The sequence below is a fragment of the Miscanthus floridulus genome, chromosome 15 (genome assembly GCF_019320115.1).
Source record: "Miscanthus floridulus cultivar M001 chromosome 15, ASM1932011v1, whole genome shotgun sequence".
Classification (NCBI taxonomy): Eukaryota; Viridiplantae; Streptophyta; class Magnoliopsida; order Poales; family Poaceae; genus Miscanthus; species Miscanthus floridulus.
Genome location: NC_089594.1, coordinates 84,039,201 through 84,060,310, shown reverse-complemented (window position 1 = coordinate 84,060,310; position 21,110 = coordinate 84,039,201).

Sequence of the window (21,110 nt, the reverse complement as noted above, 5' to 3'; positions counted from 1 at the left end):
CCAAGTAGTTCCCAGATGGTCACTTTGCCGAGTGTCATGGTCATTGCACTCGGCAAAGTGACTGAAAACAGCCTTTTTTATTTGTTTTTTACATCCCATCCAAACAAACAGAAGATATATATAACAAACATCACCAACATCACATATATATCATCAACAACACATATATATCACCAACACCACATATATATCATAAACGTCACATATATATCACAAACGTCACATGTCTCACAATATATCACAAATAAATTCACAAGCAATCCAAGTGCTCCATCATCATCAACCACAATTGCAAATAGAAGTATCATTAACAACCACAAGTATCATCACTGATTTGGTGAAGGATTCGCTGAAGCATGAGGATCGTTCGATGCCGTCGATTGATTTTGCACAAAGGAGAAGAGATTGCATGTGTGAGACAAGTTAAATATATACCATACATGAATAAAACTTTCATACTCCACTAGGTTTGACCGTAAGCATGAACATACAAACTAAAACATTTATACTCACAGGAGTAGAATAGTGAGGAGGTGGAGGTGGAGCGAATAGCGAAGGTGGCGGAGCTACACCCGTAGCAGCTCCAAGACTTTGCATGTACTGAAGAATCTCCGTCATCCTCCGCTGCTCGGCCTCCCGCTCGGCCTCCACCCTCTCCATCTTCGCCTGCATCTGCTCCCGTATCCCCCTCTCTTGTTCCAGCTGGGCCTACAATATATTCACCCCAATGTTACAATAATGCAAAGAAAAGGTATGAAAAAACCAATGAATGATGAATAAACCAGGAATAACCTCGAGTGCCTCCATCCGGTGGTGTGAAGTGTCCTGCCTAGGTCGTATGGCCGGGCTCCTGCTCGTGCTGCTTGCTCGAATCTAGGAGAGACTGGGAGTAGCGACCGAGTCGATTGCGTCGTCATCAATCTAGTACCGCCCATGCTTCTTGCCTCCTCCCACCCTCATGATGACTTCTCCATCAAGGTTCTCAGTGCTCGGATCGTACTCTGACCCATGGACCTCCCTTGCCATCGATGTGTACTCACTGAGGCGGTTGTGGACGGTCGCATTGCTGTACGCCTCGGGCCCCATCCTCCAGGTTGTAGTCGATGTCGGACGTCGCCTTGCCCTTGTGGGCCATAGCAAATGCCTTGAAGATGGAGCAAGGCTGGCCACCATGTGACGTCGACTACGAGAAAAAATGTAAGATGATTAGAAATCATGTAGAATTGAGCATTAGAATAAATAAATGAATTTGTGTATCCGCTAAGGCTACGGCTGCCTTGATGGTGTGCTACACCTGGCATCATCAAACGCCGCTCCCGGCACAAGTTGTGCTCTCCTCACACTCGTGTGAGCACCACCTGTCCACCATCTGTTTTCAGCACTGGGGATGCGCGACGCACCAATAAGGAATCATCTATAGGCCATCAAGTACATGACATATCAGAAGATGAAATTAAGCCTACTTAATCTCAAAAGGAATCAGTATTAATATTCTGTATTTACCTACAGGTACTGGTCCTGGGTCAGCGTCATGGATCTTACGTCCCTTTTGGTGACCTTCATTCCAAGGACGGTCCCATGGTAAGTTACGACGGCCTGGATACGCGCCTCGTAATGCATGTCCACGACGAGGTTTTTGTAGCATTTGGTAGCCACCGCATCCGCCCTAGCCTCATGTCTGTCCTGGCATCTAAAGAAATCCTGCATACAAACATGATGTATCCATTCATTATTTCAAGAATGTATTGAGCAATGTAGTACGAGGAAGACTTACCCACATCTCTTGCTTCACCCGCTCTGCCTTGTTGAATACCTAGCGGGCCCGATCTGCAGCATCGGGGGCGGCGGCGTAGTGGTTAAACGAGTAGGCCAGCCCCGTCACTCTGGCGTACTCAACTAGGCCAGGAAAGTGCTCCTTGCACAGAAGACCGAGGATGCCATTGACTTGGCATGTGTGACCACCTCCACTCGCCACAATCGTTCAGTTCTTGCCCAAGTGATTAAGAAAATTTATTAATTTCTATTTTGATTTTCAACATATCATATAAAGTAGTGATAATATCTAAAGTTACTTACTTTTCCCCCTCGGGTTGAATCAGCGGGCGTCTCTCACGAGGTATCGGTCGCTGAGAGAGGCTCGCGGGACCTCGCAAGTAGACGCTCGATGAACTAGAGGAAGCGAAACCCCCCGTTGTCGCCTCATCCTCATCGTCCTCCTACGCGTCCTCCTACGCCTCCTCGGCGTCTTCCTAGGGCACCTACTCCTCCTCCTCCTCCTCACGCGACGGGGCGGCAGGCGACGACTCCCTCCTGTGGCTCCTCCTCCTCCTACTCTCCCCCGGTGCAGCGGTCCTTATCCTTCGGTACAAGGACGTTAGCTTCCTCATCCTACCGCCCACCATCTTTGTTCAATCACCTGCAATTAAAAAGAGTAAACCAATAAGCATAGATAAACAAGAAGTACTTATAAATAGATACAAAATAAACAAAACATAATTATAAAATAACATAGTATTACATGTATTAGAAATAATCTTCATGATCGGGATTAGCTGGATCATAAGTCTCATCATCACTATCAATCATGTCGAAATAATCAGCACTATCCGAATGAGCAATGTTGTCATTGTCTAAATGTAATCGCTCAAGCATTTGTAAGTCCTTCACATTTGCACCTCATCTCTAGCGTCCTCTTCAATAACCGTTTCGTTGTCTATTTCCATTCCGATCGTTTCGGTTAAGTCTATCTCAAACCTCCCTTCTAGTTACTCTTCTTGAAAGAACTCTCCGTCATATGTGTTTGGGTCTAAGTTGTAATCTTCATCGTTTGGGACATGCACTTTACCGTGTAGAGATACCCTGTGCACAATATCCCAACCCTTAAGATGCCTTATGGTTTGACACGCATATGGAAGATAATAAACTTGTGTGGCCTGTTGGGCCACAATATAGACATCGTCTCTTGGTAAGACAGAATCATGTCGAATTTTGACTAGCCCAAGATTAGAATATGTCCGTCTTGTTACTTCAGGATCAAACCAATGGCATTTGAATATGATGGGATTAAAAGGTTTAAAATCATGAAACTTGAGTTTGTATATTTCTTCAATTCTTCCATAATACTCGACCTCATCAATGCCGGGCGTAAAAACTCCAGAACTTGTGGTTCTTCGATTGGGCCGACTCTGCTCGTAGCTTGTTGTGCGAAAGCGATATCCATTCATGTCATAACCAGAAAACGACCTGACCCTATATGCAAAGCTATCGGCAACCTGTCTCAACTCGGCACGCATAGACGCATCCCTCTAGCCCTGCAAGCTCAAGCAGGATACATCGTTATATTATTCACACGTACGATTAACTTGGAATGTCAAACTAAGTATGAACTAAATTGGACGATACCTTCCATTTGAACCAAGAAATAAAATTGGGCATTCCATTTCCCGCACCCTATCTAAGAAGGGTATCTACCTACTGTGGGGTAGGATCCCTTGATTGACGCCAGAATTCATGAAGAAATTCCCTATACCAACGAGAAACAAGGGGGTTGGATGCAGAATAGTGACAGCATATTTAACAAGTTCGTTGAGAACTTACTGCATGTACGGTGCCACTTCATCAAGGTTGGTCAACACGTATAGCATGATATGGCGCCACTCTTCATGATTCAAGGTTTTGAGGGTCGATGCACTTGTGCTTCCAAGTTGCCCTCGAAAAAGGCTGAGGTTCGATTTATTTTTGCCAGCATTATAACGAGGGGTGAATTATGCACGTTAGGGAGGTTGTCACCATAGTATGTTGTTGTGAAGTTCGCCACCTCCTCCAGAATGTATGCCTCTGCAATGGAAGCCTCGATTTTGCATTGATTTCTACATTTCTTTCGAAGAACCTTTAGACATCTCTCGATTGGATAGCACCAACGGCCCTACACGCCCTCCCCTCCCCATTCGTGCCTCATACGGGAGGTGCAAAATCAAATGCTGCATTGGATTGAAGAAGCCAGGTGGAAAGATCTTTTCTAACTTACAGAGCAACACAAGTGCCATTCTTTCCAAGTCAGCAATCACGGTCCGAGATAACTCCTTGGCACAAAGCTGGAAAAAATTGCTCAACTCTGCCAGCACTAGCTAGACATGCTCAGGGACATAGCCTCGAACCATCGCCGGAAGAAGCCGCTCAATCCATATGTGGTAGTCATGACTCTTCATCCCTAAGACTCGCATAGTAGATAAGTTTACTCCCCTCCTCAGATTAGCTACATACCTATCAGGGAACATTAACATCTGCATCCATTCTAGTACTTTCCTCCTTTGGGGCTTGCTCAAGACAAAATCGGCCTTAGGCCTTCTCCATGTCTTGCCGCCACTAGGAGGCTTCATATGTTGGTTTGGTCTATCGCATAACATTGCCAGATCCACTCTAGCCTTAACGTTGTCCTTGACTTGTCAGGGAATGTCCATGATTGTTGCCCAAAGTGCTTCGGCGATATTCTTTTCAGTGTGCATCACATCAATGTTGTGTGGAAGGAGAAGATCATCAAAATAGGGTAGCCGAGTCAAGCCCAACTTATGAATCCACATATGTTTCTCTCCATATCCCACAAAACCACCTTCTGGATTGACCATGAGACCATCTATCTATTCACGAACCGCGACACCAGTCATTATCGGTGGTGCAGGGTCTGTCACTACGACACCTTTCGTAAAGTTCTTGATGTCTCGTCTGAATGCATGGTCAAGAGGGAAGAATTGCCGATGTTTGTCGAACGATGAATACTTACCACCCTTCTGCAACCAAATGAACCTCAGACCTTCCTTGCATACTGGACATGGAAACTTCCCGTGAACACACCAGGCGCAGAATATCCCATACGCCAGGAAGTCATGCAGGGAGTAGTGGTACCAAACATGCATTTTAAAGTTTTTCTTTGTAGCTCGGTCGTATGTCCATACCCCTTTCTCCCAAGCATGGACCAATTCATCAATCATAGGCTCCATGAATACACCCATATTATTCCCCAGGTGTCTAGAAATATCAACGACAAGAATACGTTCTGTCGTTGAAAGCATACGCCGGGGGGAGATTGAGGGGGATAACGAACACATGCCAACATGTGTATGGGGCAGCCATCATTCCATAAGGATTGAACCCATCTGTTGCCGGTGCAACACGTACATTACGAGCCTCTTTAGCTTTCTCATGATGAATTCCATCAAAGTGGGTCCATGCTTCACCATCGGATGCATGTACCATCCTGTCAGGATTGTATCGTTGTCATTTTTGTGCCATGTCATCTATTTTACGGATTCCTCGGTCATGTATAGCTGTTGGATCCTCGATATGAATGGAAGGTGCCGTAGGATTATCACGAGAATGTCAAGCTACCTCTTCTGGCCATCACTAGAATTTACCTCCAGGAACCTAGAGGATTTATACTTTGGACAGTACTTTGCTTCCACGTATTCTTCCTAAATAGGACGCACCCCTTCGGGCAAGCATGTATCTGCTCATACGGCATCTTAAGTGCACGAAGGAGTTTCTGTGACTCGTGCATGCTCTTTGGCAGAAGATGACCCTCCGGAAGCAGGCTGCCAATAACTGTCAACATACCATCAAGGCGTCTCGACTCAGGCTATACTGTGACTTGAACGCCATTATGCGTCCAATGACATCCAGTTGAGAAACCTTTGTCTGGCTGTGAAGGGGTTTCTGTGCCGCGGCAAACATGTCGTAGAACACCTTTGCGGTTGCCTCTGGCTCCTCCTCCGTACGTCCTTCAGCGAACTGTGCCTCGTGGTAGTCATTTAACAGGTCTGCTACCCTGGCATCAGCATCATAATCCTCAACGCGTGGTCTCACCACCTCCTCTCTCATACGTGACAACTTGTGCGAAACCTCCTTAATTTTTATCACAGCCTCCACATATGATATCTTGACAAGTTTCATGTTTTTCGCACTTCATTTGCTTTTTATAGAATTTAAAAACAACTTGACCGTAAGTTCGTGGTCATGTTTCGTGAACAAGATGTTCAAAATTGGTGGTCTGTTCCTGGATACGGCCTCACATTATACTAAATAACATGAATATCATTTTTTCATTATTCGAATGACTAGCAGTTATAATTTGAATTATTCAGAAAATTCAATTAAATGAAATAAATTAAAGAAATATAGAAAAAGTCCGAGAAATGTGCCACGTTAGAACATGGAGTAACAGATATTGTCTGATGACTGCAGAAAAAGTTTAGAGGTCAAAAGTAAAAAAAATATGGTTTACCGAGTGTCAAAAAATAACACTCGGCAAAGGAGCCTCTTGCCGAGTGTCAAGAGAAGACACTCGGCAAAGGATTAACGGCGGCTGCCGGCCGTTAACGGCGGCGGCTCTTTGCCGAGTGTTATTGTTTGACACTCGGCAAACCTGGTCTTTGCCGAGTGTTATTCTTCGCCGAGTGTTCGGCACTCGGCAAACCATTTTTGCCGAGTGCTATTTGTTTGTCGAGTGCTTTGTCTCTGACACTTGGCAAACACCTCTTTACCGAGTGCCCGATAAAAAACACTCGGCAAAGTCTGGGACACTCGACAAAGAACCGTCTCCGGTGGTGCTACTAGTAATTTTGTCCACCAGAATTTTGATCGCATCAACCCATTTCCAAGATCTGATTCTCTTTCTGCGAGAGAAAGTAAAGACGAAACCGATCATACTCAAAGAAATATAGCAAAAGGTAGAACTTTCTAAACTGCAGGGTTTCTTAATGATAAACTGTATGAAAAATATGCAATTTTTGCAATAGCTTCAACAGTTCCTTCTTCTAGGTTGTTTTCAAAATAAACTCTTTGGGATCAATTTTAAAATATGCAATTCTATGTAGTACTTAATCCATTCCAAATTATAAGACGTTTTGACTTTTATAGATTCATGACTTTTGCTACGCACTTAGCTATACACTATGTCTAGATGCATAGTAAAAATAATTAATGTATCTAGAAAAGTCAAAACGTCTTATAATTTGGAACGGGGGAATAAAAATGAAATAATCCGGACACCGATCGAATGAAAGTTTTCTATCCAGTAGGGCATATATGCAACTAAAGGTGCCGCCGGTTAGTTTCATATTGTTTGCTCTATAAGTACGTTCGATCTATCGATCATCTTTAATTTTTCTGTACGTAGGCAGACAAGCACAGTTTTATGGAACAGTATGTATAGCCTTGCAATTGCAAGCCATGCATAACACTCAGTAAAAAGCTAATAAAGCCACATTGACCCCAGCATGTTGCATACACATACATATGCTCGACCACCACCACTACTTTGCATGATGCATTGTGTGGACAGGCAGACAACAGCAAGTGATTATATCAGTGAGTGATGGAGGAGGACATGGATCGACCTAGCTGCAGCAATGACCTGCTTACCTTTCTAGATATTTCAGCCAAAGCAAAGCAAGTGCAGCCTAGCGTGTATCGTCGACCGGTACTTTACTCTCAGCCTGCTTTTCATCAGGTATTAACGACATAACTATATTATTAGGCCACTGAAAGCTACAGGTAGGTAGCAAGTTACATGTTATTCAAAGACGCAGGGCGGGTGGGCGGCCGGGCAGCAGTATATATTCTGCCTCGTCATGCTGCACACAGTAGAAATATCTTCTCAGGAACACGCTCAGCCACTAGAAGATCGAAGAGCATATATATGTCACTATCTCCATAAGTCCATAATGTAATCTAAAGTCGAATGAAATGGAATATGCCGGCCGTGTTGCTTAGCTACCATCGCAAGTAAGTAATCTAGCTTTAATTTCCATTAGTTCGTAGACAGCAGAAAAAAATGGTATATAAGCCAGCAGAGAGAACATAACAATGAAGAACAAAAGCTTCTGGTTGGTTGTGGACCTGTGGCTGCATTGCATTTGCATGCATGCATATGATGCAGCAGAAGAAAGCCTTCAGGGAGAAGGAAACGGCCTTGCCTGCACTGCATTTGGAATTTGGAAACAATCAGTCCTTAAATCTAGTCTAGTCTGCTGTCTACCAATGCAAATGCATGCATGCAAGCAGTCCCGCCAAAAGCTAGCAACACTGACTGACGAATCTCTGTTCACCACACATGCACACTAGCTAGATCTGCTGTCCGCTGGGCACGCATGCAATAAAGCAGCTGTTGTGTCCGCCCTACTTTACTTCTGCTTCAGCTCTCTTGAGCTTCAGCAAGTGTGGAGCACGATACGAGCGAAACGAACAGGGTCGTCGTCGACCAAACTGAACGAACACTCATCAGACATTACTAAAGGGCATCTGCAGGGTGATTAGTGATAGGCAATGCAAATAATCTGTCATGTTAGTTAGTTATTAGGCGTGGGGCTACCTGCCGCTGCCGGACAGGTGTCACAAGCATGTGCAGCTACCACTACTACCTGCTAGCTGCAAAGCCTGCGAGCTCGTGTCTGTATCTGAAATTCTGAATGATGCAGTGCATCAGATCATGCACTGCAGAGTGGAGACTGATGGATTATGGATCATGGGGTGCACTGCACGGCCGGAGATGAGGGATGGGATCTAGCGAGGTCTGGGGGTGGAGGCCACATGGTGTGCCTGAGGATTTTGGGGATAAAGCAGCTTTTCAGCTGCTGGGAATCTAGGCGATCGAGGAGATCTAAAATCCCAGATCCTTGTTTCTGTTAGACAGGGAGGATGAACTGATCGATCGAGAGGCGAGACTGGGCCAGGTGTCCACACAGCAGCAAGCAGCTCCTGCACTTGCTGCTTGCTTGCTTGCATGCATGCAGGTGCAGCTTTAATCTGGTTAATGTACTATTGGGGATTAGACTAGTGTATGCATGCATGTATTCAGACTGAATAATTCAGTATATATTGTCGTCGTGCATGTCATCTTTTATTTCTCTCCTTGCATTGAAATTTTAAAGGACATGGATGGATGAACTAACCCTATATTTTGACTGCAGCTATACTTCTTGGAGACTTGGACAGGTTGCGGGTAATCTCTTGTAATTTGCCAATTCTTTCTGGATGATTAAAGTGTGCAGAGAATTGCAGAAAGATGCATGGGTAGGGTAACGAACAAAGCAAGCAGCTTTACTTTGTTGGATTGGACCGTGCGTGGGGTGTTGAAATCGGGGTCATGTAACCGGGTTCCCATTGGTTCTTCACAAAGCTAGCTAGGCTAACCAGATTAGATGAGATAAAATGAAATGATGAGGGGAACAAGGATCAAACTTCCGGCCGGGAAACAGTGGAAAAACACATGGAGGGAGCTGGCTGCTAGTCCTTGTTTAACTAGAAATGGGCAAGTCATGGGCTAAAGGATATATTCCAGCAGAGCTCAGAACAAAGCCCGGTCGGCCCTTAAATTCAGACTTGCAGAAAATGATGACTTTTGAGACAACTTATTAGGTGAAAGTTTTCTACCGTTTTGATCACATATTAACTGTTATTGTTTCTTTTTCCTTCGTATCTCTATCATAGTTTTCTTTTACAAAACACATTACAGTCGCAGGCACTCGCAATCGCGTACATATATATGCACACATGTAAATGTATGCTGAAGCGCGCAACTCCTGCTATGAGACTGAATTAAGAGTCCATCAGATCGACGAGGTCACCGCTAATGCCTGTTATCAAGATGAATTCATGTTCGCTTAGAACTTATCAGCCCGGTTTATCAGTCATGGTACCACTATAAAAAATACACTTATATATAACGGTTTGCTTTGGTCACAGTAAAGCGAAAATGCGTCACAGTTAACTCACCATGATGATTGAAAAAAATATCATGTATCCCGCGTCATACATTTGTTGTCCTAAATTGAGCCGTCATAGATTAACATTTGAGTTCGTCATGGATTAGTTGTCTGTCTATTATACCCAGCCCATATCCAAGCCCAGATCCAACCATAGTGACAAAAAAGAACATCACATATTAGTGCGAAATCATCACTGTATTAACATGCAGCACATCTTATAATACACCAATCATACAAACAAACATTGATTCTTTCATTTATTGGCATGTCCACTATTGTCACATATAGTTTGAGTACAATCAATTCATAGCCAAACTAACAAGTACGTCTGAACTAAGATTTCATTTATAGGGAGTCTAAAATAAACAAACAGTAGTATCCATGACTCCATGAGTACTTCAATTGGCTTGCTGTCCATATGATGTGCTACCAAGCAAACTCCAAAAGCTTCCTGAAAATCAATATGAATATGAAATGAGTTAGTTTTGAACAAAGATTCTAAAAACAAATGACATCTATTTATTAGGATCCTAGTAGAAGACAGAAACAATCAAAGTAGATTGTTCTAGGATTGCACTAGTCAAAATCTATGTTAACTAATAAAATTGATGGTTGTAGCTTCTAGGATTGCACTAGTCAAAATATGTGCTAACTAATAAAACTGATGGTTGGGTCGTGTGCTCTTGAAGTGGTCCAAGCAATCTCTGATGACCTTCTCAATGTTTCTAATGTTTGTAATTAGAGTCAACGTATCCAGAAGTGGTTTGAACTTTGCTAATATCTCAGCCTGTCCAAAATTACTAATCAGATAGGAAGTTGCAGTATAATATCAACTTAGATGTAGTTTCTTTTTTCCCCACCGATGTCTAATCAAAACCACAAAACTACCATAAAATAAGTGATATAGGAGTATGTACTAAGGCACAACTCATGTAAAATGAGCTGTGGACAGCATATGCTCAAAAGAATATTTAGGACTAACAGAACAAAGCTATGCTAGTAAACGCTATGCTAGTAAACTCTGTTTTGAAACTGTTTGTGCATCGAAGATACCTCTTCTTTTGAGTGAACATGAGACTTGTGAGTTCCATTCAACTACTTTGCATCTTTTTCATAGTCATTGGCCAACACAGATATAAGCCTGTGCAGTGTGTTCCTCCTGAACAGAAATATCATGGAGACACCCTTCTTATTCAAATAACTAACTATATCTTCAGGATTTTCCAAGATTCCCTAGGAAAACACAATGTTGGAAGTTATGGCCAGGCACATATTTAACATATGGTAGGCGTAAGCATAACTCTAATCATTCTGATAAAAATGAGCAGGGCAAGTTTCAACATGGATCATAATTGTTAAGTGTCAACGAGCTTGGATGGTGAATTTTGCTTATTACAGAGTTTTAACTTTTAAGAACTACAACATGTAGGCATGTTAGTACTTGGCAGTTGGCACATAGCCACATAGGCCATAGCTTTGAGAAAAACATCACTATATGCAGTATGATAGAGTTGAATCATAGCTATAATTCTTGCAAAATCCAAACTTTGGTAAGGAAAATAGATCATATAAAGGACTACAACCTGTAGGCATGTTAGTACTTGGTAGTTGGCACATAGCCACATAGGCAGCAGCCGTAATAATTCATCTAAAGCTAGAGATCAGATACATAATGGAGCCGATAGCTAGACAAGATAGTCACAAGCACCTCCCAGAAGCACTTTGGTCATACATTCATATCTGAATAAACAATGAATTTATGAAATAGGTGAGCTCTATGCAATTGATGGGTACAATAATTATAAGTATACGCAAAACTAGATCCCAAATCAATATACCCAAAACTACGACAGCTAAAAATTCAAGGAGAAGACCACAAATATAACAGCGTCCCAACACTAACACGGATCTAAGAGGCAACCCTAACCCCAGATCTCCAATCAATATACCTGAATTCGTTTCACGCATTAGTGCTATGCCCTAGAAATCGCAGCAACCTAGCGCGGCTAGCACGACATGGCCACGACGCAGCGTGCGGCCAGTGGTTCGGAGAGGAAGCAAGTGAGGCAGCGACCGAGAGATCTAGACTACTCATACCTTGATGCCACCGCTGTTCATAGATCGACGCAGCCCCAGTGGACGACGACCCACATCCTCCTCCACGAGATCCGACGACCGCATCACTAGGGCATCATCGCGTCGAGGCCGTCCTGTTGCTTGCGCGGCGGCATCGGCTGCCCGTGCCTCGAGGCTCGTCGGGGTTTGGAGGGTCGCAACCTGCTGCCCACCAGGGCGCGGCCCTCGCCCGCTAGGGGTGCGGCCTCTAGCCCGCTGGGACTTGGCCCTCCGCCGCCGGGGCTCGGCCTCCTGCCTGGATCCGACGTCGGGGAAAGGGGTGAACGGTGGATGCGGGTGGCGGCGGATGGGAAAGGGGGTGCGGTACATGAATATGTGTGGATGTGGGAGGGAGGCCGGTGGATTAGGTTTAGGAATTTGCTTTCCTTTATAATTTTTTTATTACCCACAAGCCCACCATAGATTTATCATAGAGTTGCCTAAATAATCTGTGATGTCCAGCCATGACGACAACTTAACCAATTGTCATAGATCTATCACATCAAGAATGAACCGTCACAGATGACAACATTCTATGATGATTTCTTAAAAGGTCACTGGTGAACCATCATGTATAAGGGTATTTCTTGTAGTGTATAGTGGTTTTTCTTTCACAACAAAACAGCTTCAGCTGGCTTATCCATCAGCCGAACAGCTCTGTCACAATTCTCTTTTGTCTTGGCTTTTGATCCCTTACATATGAAAAAAAAACTAAAAGAAATGGATGGTGCAGATAGGAAGAGAATAAGCAATGGACCGTCAGCGAAATTACTAAAAGGTAGCCTTCTGTATATATACAATGCAAGCATAGACCATGCATTGTTATTAATAACAACAGAGAATCAATTGTTTTCTAGAGTTCAATCCAAGAGCAGAATCGATTGTTTATAGAAGCAACAGGAGGACAAACTTTGTTATCGTAGTAGCATCAAAAGCTTCGTTCTTCCATTCTTAAAAAATGCAAGGATTATATTATTGGAGGTACAGTTGAGGAAAAATTAAAGTGGCGCCCAATACATTTGCTTATTGAGGAATGCGTAGTGCCGAAGGAATTGCACTTGCACCATATCACTATACCACAGCCCAAAGTAGCGTCGAACAAAGGGTCGGTAAAAATATCAAAATACCGTTTGTTTGGATGGTCGGTCGGTATAGATTAGTAACATACGGTTGGTCGCTATATCTTATGTTTTCGTCAGACGGTCGGTCGGTATTTTTATTTTGGTTTACTGTTAGATGGTGGGTCGGTAAATCTAATTATTTGGGTCCACCGGTCCGTCGGTATATTGGATTGGGCCTACGCGCGCGTGCTCAGCCCAGTTCACGCATAAAATTTAGTGGAGCCCACGTGTCAGAGCAGAGTTGGCACCTAAAATTAGCGGATCCCACCTGTCATACCACATCCTTACTCTGTTTTGGAAAACCCTAGTGGCTGTCCAAATTTCTGTCCTTGCCGCCACACTCCCGCACGCGAGCGCGACCCAGATCGAGGACGCGACTCCCCGGCGCCCCACTCCCCTTCCCCGGCACCCCCTCCCCCTTCCCCAGCAACCTAGGCGCGGCCCTCCCCGATGACCCAGGCGCCCCCCTGCGGTCCCCACGCGGCCCCTAGGCGTGGCTCCCCAGCGACTAGCCCCCCCCCCCCCGGCGACTAGGCACGGCTCCCCGGCTACCTAGGCACCCCCACCCCACCCCTGGCGGCTCCCCCAGGCGCGGCCCCCCATCTCCTGTTCCGTCGTCGTGATTCTCTTCCCCATGTTCGTTAAGGTGACCTCCTCTGCTTCACTTCAATTGGGATTGGTATATTAGTATTGTGCAGCTTCATACTCCGCTGCCCAGTTGCATCGAGTTTGTTTGGCTGTACAGAGTTTGGCAATGCCAAAGTTGAGTTTTCTGTGATGTAGAGTTTTAATGATGGTCTACTTGTTCCTATTAGATGCGTTGTTCCATAAATGAGCACACGATGCAACATGATTTTTGTTTAGGACTAATGATAGATTTTAATGACTCCAAGCTATATTTTAGTTCTTGAACAAACAATTTACCTACACCAATCAGTCTTTCGTATACAAAGAGTACACCCCTCTGCAATATAAATACAAACCACAATTTCAGGGTTGCGTGGCATATGTACCCATAGTTTTAGTTTGTATTTAATTTGAGCTAGCTTATAAATACTCACATGCTTGGCGTTCTCTGTAACTCTGTAAGTCAAGATTTAGAGAATTCCCATGTGCTGAAAACAATAGGAGGGAGTAGGAGCTACGAGGTGTCGTCCTGCTTGAACCAGGAGTTCAGATCCGGTGTCCTGCGGACAAGCAGGAGTTGCGGTTGTCGTTGTGTGTTGGGCAGGAGCTAGAAGAAGTCATCGTGTGTGTGGATTTAAAGCAAGAGGACCAGGTGATGCTCTCCCCCCTCTGGTCTGTATGCATGCTTATTTTAAGAAGCATTATTTTGTGGTACCCAAATTTCATAGATGAATTATATAATTTGGACAGAATTTTGTTCTCGCCCTCGTAACAGCGATGGATAAATCTTGGATTGATGACGATGCTAGGTAAAAAATAATATCTTCACAAATACTGAAAGTGGTATATGTAGTTATGTAAAATGGCTTTTAACATAAAGGTTTCATGTAGGCACAATAAGACATATTTGCAAGGAGTGAACAATTTCTTAGCTTTTGCATTTAGTAACTCAGCTGTTGGTAGAAAGATATTATGCCCATGTAGAAAGTGTGCCAATTCTTTTTGCAAAGAGGCTAGTGAGGTCTGTGAATATTTGATATGTGATGGGTTTCTAAAGGGCATAGAATATGGAATCTACATGGAGAACCTACCCCTTGTGTGAATCAAGAGACTTTGATGGTGATGATGTTGAGGTTGTGGACGAGTCCAATGAAGATGATGACATATCTGACTTGCTTAGAGACTTAGCAGCTGGCTTAGATGATAGGGGAGATTATGAGGAAAATAGTTCAGTTCCTCATCCTTGTGAGGAGCTAGTTGCCATTTAGAAGTTAGTTGCAGAAAACAGCAAAGAATTATACCCTACTTGCAAGAAATACACACAACTTTGATTTATTATTAGATTACTCCACATCAAACTCCTTGGAGGATGGTCTGACAAATCTTTCAACTTGCTACTAGATCTACTTAATGATGCATTCCCTAAGGGTTCAGCACTAGCTAAAACATTTCATGAGGCTAAGAAATTGATGAAAACTATAGGAATTGGGTATATCAGTATTCATGCCTGTGAAAATAATTGCATTCTCTATTGGAAGGGGAATGTAGATTTGGAATCATGTCCAAAGTGTAAGGTTTCACGATGGAAATTAGTAAGGAAGTCTCTAGATGGGAAACATATATATATAAGGTTCCTAAGAAGGTTCTACGCTACTTTCCAATAAAGATATGTCTCCAAAGGTTATTTTTGTCCTAAAAACAGCAAGTCTAACAAGATGGCATGATGAAGACCGAAAAAAGATGGTCTCCTAAGACATCCTGCAAATTCACCTCTATGGGAGGACTTTAATAAGAAACATCCAGAGTTCGCTGCAGATAGTCAGAATATCCGTCTAGCATTCGCCACCGATGGTTTTAATCCATATACATTGTGCATAGGAATGCTACAGTCCCCCCAATCCAGCAACCCCCTCAGTCCAGCCTTGTTCATGCAGGCACATTAGCCCAGCAGCCCCCTCAGTCCACCATGAGAGCAGCTCCATTTGTGCAGCCCTGTCCAGACGTCTCTACTAGTGCAGCCCCATCAATACAAGCTTCTCGTTGTCAGTCCAGCCCTGTTCATGTCCAGCAGCTCCAGCCTCGTCCAGGCATCCATACAAGGAACGGTGATACTAATCGTTTCTCACATGATGAATATGTAAGTTCTCATTCATCCTACAAGTTTTTGCTTCTAGTTTAATGGTGTTTTTATTAATTGATACAATTCTCATACATCCATCATTCGCTTCAGATTGGCAAAGAAGTTATACTATATCCAAACATGAAGTCTGATCAAGCTGTGGCTAAGGGAATCGTTATTTCAACTAATCCTAGCAGCGTGCTAGCAGGATAGGCTCTTGGAAGGCAATATTGTGAAGTTGTTGTTAAGGTTGTGATGAAAAGAGATGCAGTCTTGCCTCGCCCTTATGTTGGTGTGGAAAAGATGGTCGATGCAAAGCACCTGACAATTGCATGGCCATATAATTAGGTAATAAACAACACATGTTCTTGTTTCTTGTTTTCATATGTGATGAGTGACAAGATTTTCTAATTAGTGATGTTTCTAACAGCTGAAGCTTAACAAGACATCAAAATCATCCCATGATATCGGTATGCAATTTTGAATTTCCTTAATCTTCATTCACAACATCACATAGTTGATAGCTTCATGTGACTAGCATTTTGAAAATAGTGATATAAAACAGCCTTGTACACAATTTAATTAAAAGAGCTTGCTGCTTGAGCAATCTTGAGCAATTAGTACATAACTACACATGTACACAATTTAATTAACAGAGCAATGCAAGATGCAACTGTTGACTTGCTTGCCCACCTGCCTGAATGCCTGAATGGCTGTGTGCAATAGCTATGCTGCCAACAGGGTGGTACTCACAGTATTCACTGCAATGATAGGACGACAGGATCAACACACATCATATAGAGCAACTGTACAGTAAGATGCAATGGAGCATTTGGGCATCTGTGATTCAGTGTGATGCATGGGAGCATTTGGGCATCTGTGATTCAGTGTTATGCTGCATCTATCTGTCAGCTAGTCTGCTTTGCATGCCCTAGTTGGATCTTGAGCAATCATGTACACAATTTAATACAGCCTTGTAGGAATGATCGACTAACTGCTCTCATGATGCTCAGAACTTTGTAGAAGTTGGATCTCTAGTTTTCAGTTTACATGTTTATTTCAGCTTATATTCCTAACATAACTGAGAAAATGAGCGGGGCAATTAGAAGTACTGCTCAGTTTACATGTTTATTTTGGCCTTCCTATACCTGCATGGATAGGCTAAGCTTTATTTGTTTGGCAACAAAGAGGTAGCGGTATTTATGGAAGAACTTGAATGTAGTTCCTTATACCTAATTATGTTCGATTAGGAGGAGTGCCATAGCTGAGGTGCCTCCTGGTGCCAGATTTGTGGTAGTCATTTTTTTGAACTTACCAATGTCAAGTTTCTAGCTGGTTGTACCACTGATGGATGTAATCTTTTATTTTCAGGTGGAAGGTAATGGCTAGAGGTAGCCTGATGCATGCAGGAAGCAGTTGGATCAAAGTGCGCATGGCCAGTGCATTATTTTGGACATCCTAACTAGAGATGAATGCTTTTGTTAAGACTTACTAGTGATGAATCATTTTGTAATGAGTGCAAGCAAACCATATGAGATATGAGTTGTGCAACCAGTGCAAACATCTTTGAGCTATATATGCATTATTCTAGCTTGATGGCCAAACTGCCTTGATGTAACTTGTTTCTGTAAGAGTTGTGGAAAATGACACAAAACAAATGTTTATGTCTATAATATAATTGTGAGCTATGATGAGCTTCTGTGTCATGATTGTGTATTGTCCAAAATGGAAATGTTAATTATATGGTTCATCGATTGTATGATTAGTATTGATTATGAGGCTAATGTATAAACAAATGATATTATGTTGTTATTGTCTTGTATCGATACATATAAATATATAGCGTCAAACCATTGGTCGCTATATCTTTAAAATACTGTCGGACGGTCGGCCGCTATAAGTGGGTCGGTCGCTATATATAAGTTATAGCGACGTAACAGGTGGGTTGCTATATATCTATAGCGACCGACCGTAGGTCGCTGTAGCCATCATGTCTGCTATAATGCTCTGGGAATCGAACCATTCATCATATATACGCAGAAAGTTAAAAGAGAGGATGAGATATGGAATAAATTAAAGTGTATCAAGCATTAGAATGTCACCGTGGCGAATATTTCCGATGCCCGGCCGGCCGTATTTATATATAGTATATACAAGAAGTATAATCTATACCTCAGGGTCAGTGAGCATATATATACACACACTTGGAAAAGGTTATTGTGTGGAGGTAGCACTATATACACCTGAAAAAAAAATCTTGTAAGTAATCGCTTTACTAGAAGTACATATTTAATTTGGATGGATGGATCTTGTACCTAAACATAAATCTGGCAGGAGGTTTAGTAAAATTTATATATTCTGAACAAGAGTTTCGTGAGAATTATGTTCATTGTACAGAGATGTTTACAATCAATATATTATATATGCATCCTGTATGTCCAGCAGGAATTGAAGTGTGTATGCTTTCATTTGCCATTTTGTAACTTAATTATGTCGTGCAAGCAAGAGTACGTACTTTACTAGCGAGACTGAGCTAGCAATTAAAATGCGACGAGCGACAGATTGATCTGATTCATCTTGGCACCTCCATATATATATAATCATAATATGCATGCATATTATATCAGTACAAGCTCCAGCTGGAATAAATGGAGCCAGTACACACACCACAGTCCACACTTATTTACTAATTTTACTGTCAACAACTGATGGAGAAATGAATGTAACACACACTAGCTAGCTAGCTACTTTTTTGAGGTCAAGCTAGCTAGCTACTGGCTCGAGTTAATGGCTGATGGCCGGATTGACAGCGAACTTAATTAATAACAACGCTCGCACTAATTGATTAATAGCGAGGAGGTTGCATGCATGATTAGTTGACACTAGTGCTGTTGGGCGTGCAGCAGCCGAGCCCACGGCGCGCGCAGCTTGCCGCCGGCGGACGCCCTCCTCCTCGCGCCACTACGACGCGCGGCGGCGGCGCTGCCGCTGTCTTTGTGGGGCGGCGGCGGCGGCATCAGGGGCGCGGCCTCCGACTCCGATTCCGTAAAGGAGTCGGTGCGGACCATGACGCAGCAGCAGACGTCCAGGGACACGAAGAAGGCGTTCTGGATGCCCTCGCCGAGGACCTCGGCGGGGCGGCACAGCGGCCTGCCGCAGCAGCCTGCAGCTGCTGCTGCTGGGGCGCCGTGGGCCACCGTGCGGGCGGTGCCTGATGAGGCCGGGGCCGGCGGCAGACGCCCCCGCGCGCCGCCGCGGCGGAAGGCGAAGGGGACGCACCGCGGCAAGGTGGTGGAGGAAGAGGAGGAGGTGCTGGCTGCGGCGAGGGTTGACGACATGCTCAGGGGTCAGGGCCGGCGTCGCCGCCTCGGGCTGCTTCTTCCTCTCCAAGCTCTTGGTCTCTGGTCTGGTTGCAGCAGCTTGCTGGCTCCTAGCTAGCTAGCTGAAGCTCCGTGAGTGGAGTGATGAGTAGCGAGTGATTCGCCACGACGCCGCGCCGCTGCTTATAAAAAGAAGGAAAAGAAACGAATCCTTTTTCTTTTGGGGCGGCAACTAATAAAGTTAGTTAAAGCCGCTGCGTCTCTATCTTCGTTTAATTTCCTCGGTATCCGGGCCGTAACGGGCCTTACGTTTACCACAGAGCCCTTATAGAGAGGCAAGTGCGAAATGTGCTAAGCTAGGCCTGGCCCGGTGGAGGCCAGAAGCCCAGAACCAAATATTTGTGATATCAACTTCGGAGTTTCTTCAACCTCTCGCTCGCTGTCACCTAAATGCTTGATGATGAAAAGAAAGAAAACAAACACCCTGTTCGCTTGTTGGTTTCAGCCAGGCTTATTCAATCAGCCAACAGTGTTTTTCTCTCACAACAAACCAGCACCAGCCAGCCCAAACCAGCCCAGAAACCAACCAGCGAACACGCCCAAAAGAAAAAATATGCAGAAAAGATCGTTGCAGCTAGGGACTTGCTAGCGCCTGGTCCGGGGCGCTAGCGTCCAGACGCTGCCGCGCACGTAAGAGAGCCCGTGCCCACTTGTTTTCACACGCCCCACCACGTGGACCCCACGGCGCTTCTAGCCCCTACCATCGTGCTCGCTTTGTTTCACCCGATGACTGTCGCGCGCTGCACGTGGGAAACCCACGTGGGTCCCAGCCGCCTACCCCCCTGCGGATGCGCGCCGTGGAGGCGTCTGCTGGCCTCAGGCCCCACACGGTGACCCACGGCGGCGCACAGCAGCGGCGGCGGCCGTCGGCAGCAGGTGGGTCCCACTGCAACATGTGCAACATCCTGATATACTTCTACAACCTCCGGATGAAAACATTTGCAACATACGTCTAAAACAACTGAAACACTTGCAACGTATGTCTGAAACACTTGAAAGCCACTGCAAAAACAAATACAACATCCAGATCTACTTTTGCAACATCTAAACAAAACGAAATAATTGCAACATACGTATGAAACATGTGAAACACTCGGAATATACGCTTGTAACATGCATGTTATGCAACATCCAGATTACTTTTGCAACATTCGGATGAAATACTTGGGACATATGTTTCAAATACCTTAAACATATGCTTGCAACATGAAACATACGCTTTGCAACATTCGTATATAGCCATTGCAACATACGAAGCATCTAGATGAAACACATGATTAGGGAGATGGAAATTGACGCTAACTGACTCGTAGGAGGCACCGGTGGACAACGATGGGGAGGCCACTGCAGTAACAGTAGAGAAGCGCTACTCCGGACAGGTGTAGGGAAGCGGTACAGGGACTGCTGCGGCAGGAGGCGCAGGGACGGAAGGGCGGCGAGGACGACCGCCGCAGAAGAGGCCGGTGAGGCGGCGGCTCTAGGATCCGCACAGGGAGGAGTTGACGGTGGGAGAAGATGCAGGGAAGCGGTACATTTTGTGAACAATGCTACTACCACTATGTCGGATGAAATAAATGATCAAATGACTAAAATAAAAGTTGTAGATTTCAAAAAGTTATGAAACTTTGTAGTTGACAATTTTTTAATTTGAAATCATGTTGTCAAGGAAAACTACGTTTGAATTTCTCAAATTTGAAATTTGGATTTTTCAAACGACCTCAAATGGAGAAACAACCAAAATGAAAGTTGTAGATCCCAAAAAGTTATGAAACTTTGTAGTTGACAACTTTTTGATTTGAAATCATCTTGTCAAGGAAAACTACGTTTGAATTTTGAATTTTTTTAAACGATCTCGGATAGACCAACAGCAAAAATGAAAGTTGTAAATCTCGAAAAGTTATGAAACTTTGTAGTTGATAACTTGATTTGAAATCATCTTGTCAAGGAAAACTACGTTTGATTTTTTTTAATTTAAAATTCAAATTTT